This window comes from Coregonus clupeaformis, chromosome 16 (genome assembly GCF_020615455.1).
Source record: "Coregonus clupeaformis isolate EN_2021a chromosome 16, ASM2061545v1, whole genome shotgun sequence".
Taxonomy (NCBI): domain Eukaryota; kingdom Metazoa; phylum Chordata; class Actinopteri; order Salmoniformes; family Salmonidae; genus Coregonus; species Coregonus clupeaformis.
This window is the reverse complement of record NC_059207.1, coordinates 58,835,472-58,842,376: the sequence shown is the minus strand read 5'-3', so window position 1 is coordinate 58,842,376 and position 6,905 is coordinate 58,835,472. Positions and strand designations below refer to the sequence as shown.

General features: G+C 44.1%; 1 long non-coding RNA gene across 1 annotated transcript; it reads right to left on the bottom strand.

The window, feature by feature from the left end:
• Positions 1 to 3,934: 3,934 nt before the first annotated feature.
• Positions 3,935 to 6,700, bottom strand: LOC121584083. Its single transcript, XR_006003654.2, has 3 exons — positions 6,625 to 6,700; positions 5,251 to 5,382; positions 3,935 to 4,184 (listed from the first exon to the last, which is right to left on the bottom strand). It is a non-coding gene; the product is annotated as an uncharacterized LOC121584083 (long non-coding RNA).
• Between the last annotated feature and the right edge of the window lie 205 nt (positions 6,701 to 6,905).

Below are 6,905 nucleotides of genomic sequence, written 5' to 3'. Positions count from 1 at the left end.
AGAATGATCAACGGAGGAGGGAGAGAGGCGATGGGGGTACCGACGCTCCCGAAGAATGTTATCCAGGAAGAAGGTAAACCTCTTTGCGCAATCCTCTTCTGAATAGGGTACGGAGCACCGGCTCATTCCTTCCGCTGGATGCTGCCACTGTCCGAAAGGTGAGCGCGTACTCAGCCGTGGTCTGGCCATCCTGCCGTAGTTGGAGTAGGCGCTCACCCCCCTCTCTGCCCTCTGGTGGATGGTCGAATACCCCCATTAACAGAGCCATGAATCCCTCATAGGAACCCAGCTCTTCCTCTCCTCTCCAACGCCCGTCCAGTCAGCAGAGAAATAACCGTGGCAACCTTGGACCTCTCGGTGGTGGGGGCTCCCATCTGATGAGCGAAATAGAGGGAGCACTGGAGTAGGAAGCCACAGCATTTCAATGGAGTCCCGTCATATTTGTCCGGGAAGGTCAATCGGGCATCACTGACCAGGATGGACTGCTGGATGGGCTGGGGTAATGGCTCGCTGGGTCGACTTGTGGTAGAGAATCCTCCGCTGGTTGGAGATGTCGACTCGTTGAAGAACGTGGAGGATGTCATCCATAGCCATCCCCAAATGAGCCAGCTGGTCATGGTGTTGACGAAGAAGGTGTTCCTGTTCACCGACCATCTGGGAGATGTCTTGGTTAACTTCTGCTTCCATTTGTAGAGGTAGTATTCTGTAATGTAGATGCAGGGAGTCAGGAAGCAGGTGCAGTTAGTGAGTTTAATAATAACGAACATGGAGCGATACAAAACAAGTGAAGCATCTGACATAGAAACATAAACAATACTACCCGATGACTGATAACAAAAGAGTGCTATATAAAGGGTAAGTAATCAAGGGAGTAATGAAGTCCAGGTGTGACCGATTATGAGACGCAGGTGTGCGTAAAGATGGTTTGCTAGGATCGGTGGGTAGTAGACCGGTGACGTCGAGCGCCGAAGCGGGAGTGGACGTGACATTTAGTTCAAAGTCAGCTCCATGAAGTTTGGTTTCCAGGCTCTGGAGACCTTGTTGATTCTTCAACGGCAGAAGGCTTTCACATATTCTGCAGCATTCTGCTGTGAGGCGTAGGATGAGCATTTGCTGTTCCAGGAACTTTTCTTGCTTGGTGAGCATTTCCCACATTTGAAGGGGCATTTCACTACAACACAGCGAAGTGGGCTAGAGGGAGGTAAGTGTATATTGCTGCCCTCCAGGAGAAGAAGAGACCGGGAAGATGTGTCTTTCCGATGCAACGGATGGGTACATCCTCCCCATCTCTCCCTCCACCAGCTGATACTGAAACATGAGTGAGTGAGGAATTGTTGCCCACCAGGAGGTAGAGACAGGGAAGATGTGTCTATCCTCTGCGTCGGATGGACACATGCTCCCTTGAGCGTCTGATGAATCCTTGGGTTTTCTTGTGGTGGTGTCTGCTGGGGCCAAGGTCTTGCATGGTCTTGAGGAATCTGGTGGACAAATGGGGGTACTAAATACATAAAGTGCTTTCATTTCTAAACAGTAAAACTGATATGTATGAAAATACCCTCAAATAAAAGGTGACATTCTGTACTGTCACCTCATATGAAACATGCTGGTGTACAGAGCCAAATACGATTAGGCCTGGCTCGCAGTCGGCATTCCAATTCATCCCAAAGGTGTTCGATGGGTTTGAGGTCAGGGCTCTGTGCAGGCCAGTCAAGTTTTTCTACACCGATCTTGACAAACCATTTCTGTATGGACCTCACCTTGTGCACAGGGGCATTGTCATGCTGAAACAGGAGAGGGCCATCCCCAAACTGTTGCTACAAAGTTGAAAGCACAGAATCGTCTAGAATGTCATTGTATGCTGTGGCGTTAAGATTTCCCTTCACTGGAACTAAGGGGCCTAGCCCGAACCATGAAAAACAACCCCAGACCATTATTCCTCCTCCATCAAACTTTACAGTTGGCACTATGCATTTGGGCGGGTAGCATTCTTCTTTATACCACTCCAGCCTACGCTTGGTATTGTGCATGGTGATCTTAGGCTTGTGTGTGGCTGCTTGGCCATGGAAACCCATTTCATGAAGCTCCTGACCAACAGTTCTTGTGCTGACGTTGCTTCCAGAGGCAGTTTGGAACTCGGTAGTGTGTGTTGTAACCGAGGACAGACGATTTTTACGCGCTTCAGCACTCAACGGTCCCATTCTGTAAGCTTGTATGACCTACCACTTCGCAGCTGAGCCGTTGTTGCTCCTAGACGTTTCCACTTCACATTAACAGCACTTACAGCTGACCGGGGCAACTCTAGCAGGGCAGTAATTTGACGAACTGACTTGTTGGAAAGGTGGCATCCTATGATGGTGCCACATTGAAAGTCTCTGAGCGCTTCAGTAAGGCCATTCTACTGCCAATGTTTGTCTAGGGAGATTGCATGGCTGTGTGCTCTATTTTATACACTTATCAGCAACGGGTGTAGCTGAACTAGCCGAATCCACTAATTTGAATGGGTGTCCAAACACTTTAGTATATATAGTGTAGCTGTTAGCTACCAAAATGAGCTAGCTAGCTAGCCAACTCAGCTACATGATATGAATGGAACACAGATGATTGGACAAGTACTAATTGCAAAAACTGTGCTCACTTTAAAAATACATGGCTATAGCTCCGTGCTGCTGGTTAATTTGAAGCATTTCTCTAGTAGCTAGCTACTTACCAATATTTGTTTTTCAGGATGACATTCATCATGCTTCACTCCTCGCCCTTGCAATTTTAGGGGCTTGTGTTGTCCACACGCACCTGCGCAGTGAAACTTCACCCAATGTACATAGCTATCACAACTGTGCAGCAGAATGGCGTCTGGTAAAATAGTTCCCCCTAATTTGAAGGAAAGGTACATTTTCGGGGTGATTTTTCATAATTCCAATCAAGTATCTTAAAATATATGTCTAAAGGAATTGACATTCAATTGGGCTAACTACAGTAATGATATAACTTTTGAGCTTTTTCAAGTCATTTTGGATGCCAATTCCACCTGGGTGCACGCACTTCAAACCACTTGTGGCCCTATCACCTTCATAATGATATAGGGCCAAGTAACACAAAACAGTCCCGGCACACGTTGTGCAGTTTGTCTGTGCTGTAGTAGTGGTGCGTGGATAAAATCACTGGGGAATCAAGCCAGGAAAAAAATCCATATGACAATCTATGTGTTGTGATAATTGCTTTGTTTGCTCTATAACCTGTTAGTTCATATGCCTTGATACCGTGATATATAGGCCTAAGGCCGAGACAATAAGAAGACACAGTGGCAGAATAAATTCAACCACACCTTTGTTTAATCACAAAACCGGAGAGCAACATATGTCCGGCGAAGTCCACAAAACATATTGCTTGTAACAAACAGTTCCATGACCTACAGCATGGTGAAGCAAGTTAATGTTTACAACATTTTCGGACTACTACACAACTATTGATTTAGGATCATGGAGAGTTACCGCAAGTTGCAAAGAAAACAGGAGCTGCCTCCACTATTCCAGCACTATTTCAACATCCCCTAATCACCTATGCTTAGTCTAATACAGTGACAACTAAAAGATACCAAAAACGATTTAGTCCAATCAATGTAAGCTAAATATGATGTGGCTGTCCATGGTACTGATTTCTGTGTGTGTGTGTGTGCACACGTGCGTGCAAGTAGAAAAAAACATGTTGATTCACCCTACTTGTAGAGAAACGCCAATGCCTTCCTCCTCTTTCATGTTGCCTAAACGGTCTATTACGCTGTCATACAGTACACGCTTTTAGTTTTTGTTTTGCTGGCTAAAATGCTTGCTCGCTAGCCTAACTTCCTTTCATGGGCAACGATGCGCCTGGCCAGCTAGTTAACATTAGCCTACTACATCTAGCTACATGTTGAACTTCCATCCTCTCAGGCCAGGGGCACAATGTATGAATTTATGGTTGGATCTGAATCAGTGTTATAATCATTGGCCAGTACGGAGAATTAAGGAAAACAGTTGCTAACTCTGACAAGTTTAGCCTTTTACTGTATCTTCCCGAGAACATGGAGAAACGTATAGTAATAACATTAAGGGAACTTAGTAACTTAGTGCAAGCTACAGCCACCTTATGATGAACTTCTCCGTCTCTCCATCTGTAGCTTTGGATGTGAAGGTTTCTCCTGACAGCACCTTAGAATAACAGAAAAAAAGAACAAAATAAGTAGTTACAACAATTAGTCAGATTTTGACACCACACAAAAATCCTAGGAATCCCAATCCAGACCTCAAATGGGAAGCACATCAACACAACACAATAACCACAGAGGTTTTCAATTTCAACACTGAGTCAAACAGATCAGGAGATATAAATATGTGCACGTTGTAGCGCCACCTTGTGGTCACTCCGAATGTGCTCGCAAATGTTGAGTCTCGACAGGGTTTGGAACATGTGTACCAAGTTTGGTTACAAAACAAATATCCGTGTTTGATTTATATGCATTTATTTGCCAGATCACGCCCACATTAATGTTTATTGGTCAGTTGTTTGACATACTAGTCTGGAAAATATTGCGTTGAAAGACCTTGGTCCATAGATGCCATATATCAAGATGTAATTGAAGAGTTTTTCAAAAATTCAAAATGGCAGAAAATACATCATGGCAGACCTTGTAGGTCATTTGTTCCTTGTGAGAAGAGGGAGCTATGCACAGAATTTCAGGACTCTAGGTCAGGGATGGGCAACTCACGGGCCACAAAGGCATCAGATTCCCAAAGAATTTTCAGGCTATGTCATAATAGTATTTTAATTCCTAATTCTATTGTAAGGCCGCTGTCTGTCTCACACCAGTCTCTCTTATCTTGTGTCCCCTGCCCAGTATTCATGAATACAGCTCTCAGATTATAAACATATGGTCCGTGCTATTCAGAATCCTTTGGATGTCCCTACCCCATTTAAAATGGTTAGGTAAGGGATTTGGTTCTGTGTAAGGTTAGGGTTATGGTTTAGGGTAGGGACGTCCGAAGGATCCCATATAGCACTAGCCATGAACATATAGGAGCTATGGTTGCAAGGACTGGCCATACATTATATACAAATTATAGTTTTAACCATGTTTTGAGGCTTTACAGGCTATTTTGGATTCTGATGGAAGAACAGTTCAACTAAGCTCAACAAGCATTTATAACTTATTTTCTTCAAGAATCAAGGGATATACAATGCCTAGTGAAAGTCTACACATCCTTGAACAGTTTTCACATTTGAGATTGACTCCTTTACTGTCCAGCCACAGCAGCTCAGGCTCAGGGTGCAAGCCTTCAGATTCATATTTTCAGTATTCGGCACAAGGTGGTGGAAGGTGGAGACAGTCCATCAGAGAGACTGAGTCTGCTGTTAGGGAGACAAACAAGAAGACATGTATTGTAGAGCACATCACTTTACATGGGGTTTAAGTGAGGAATGGGGTCGGCTGGAAACCCTCATCATTCAACCTATAGAATGTTGTTTTAAATTATACTTATAGTTTATTTTCTTTTTTAAAGATATGCTTTCAATGAAAGAAGACAGCAGCTGATTGACCCATTGACTGTATAGGGTCAACCATGACTCCCGAGTGGCGCAGTGGTCTAAGGCACTGCATCGCAGTGCTAGCTGTGCCACTAGAGATCCTGGTTCGTGTCCAGGCTCTGTCGCAGCCGGCCGCGACCGGGAGACCCATGGGCGGCGCACAACTGACTGTTAGCTAGCTAGTTATGTTAACCGGGTGCTTTCTTGCCTAGTATTGGGGATTTATTATTCTCCTAAATTGATGGGATGACTAACTTAGAAAGAATGCAGTCTTGACTGGGCTAATGTAGGCTGTGACACCTGGCAAGGCTGTGATTGATGTGAAGAGCTGCTTTAGGGGGTAAAATTAGACAAGGATGTGTCTTCAAATTCTAGACTATACTGGTTCTTTGTGATCTATGAGTCTTCCTTGGACATAGGAATGATGTCTAAGGGAGCTGGCTCTTCTCACTATGATAGGTTGTTATGATAATCTTGTGCCTGGCTGAAGTGTGTAACAAATGGCGCCGAAGAGATGAGACCAACCCCTGAACCAACGGATTGGCTGAGAAAGTTTAAACCACGCTCAAGTCTTTACTCTAATTGGCCAGCAGAGAAGTGGGAAATTCCCTCTGTCAGAGTATTTGGGTATTGTTTCTAAAACAATGTGTTAGTTCTCTGGAGTGTCCTGCGAGGCATCACAGAGAGCCCGTATATACGAAACATCATATTTACCATTGAAGGTTTTTGCATTAATTAAAATAACTAGTATATCTTAGAAGTCGTGTTGACCTCTTTTGTTCCTAATACCAGATTTGAATTGACGCAATTTCTAACACTAGTTTTAGCTACACTACCGATGTTTTACAAACAAAAACACTAGCTAGCTCAATTTGCTACCTAAAATCACACAGGCTAGACCCTAAACATATTGACTTAGCTAGCTACCTCTGCTCTAACAGTTAGCTAAGATAGCTAGCTAGCTAACATTAACTGACATTAATGTATAAACTTTGACTACAATGTGATAAACTAATTTGCGACTGCGACGAAATACACTACTACAAATACAATAGCTACAATTACCTATTTTGAACTTTTTGGTACCTTCTCCGGCTGGCCTCGACTGTTAACCAACTGACGGACTCTCACAACAACCGTTGGAAAGTCATGCGCGGAGGCAGGCTTGAGCTGCAAGGCAGACGGCTCGAGCAGCAGAGGCCACCGCAGCTGGATCGTGTGTTTTTGGTTCCTTTACAGGTAACGCTAGCTCCATATTAAGGATACTTCAGCAAGCATTGATGTTGGCAATTGATGATACATGTATGCTGCTATTTACTATGTTGAAAATTACAATCACAGATTTG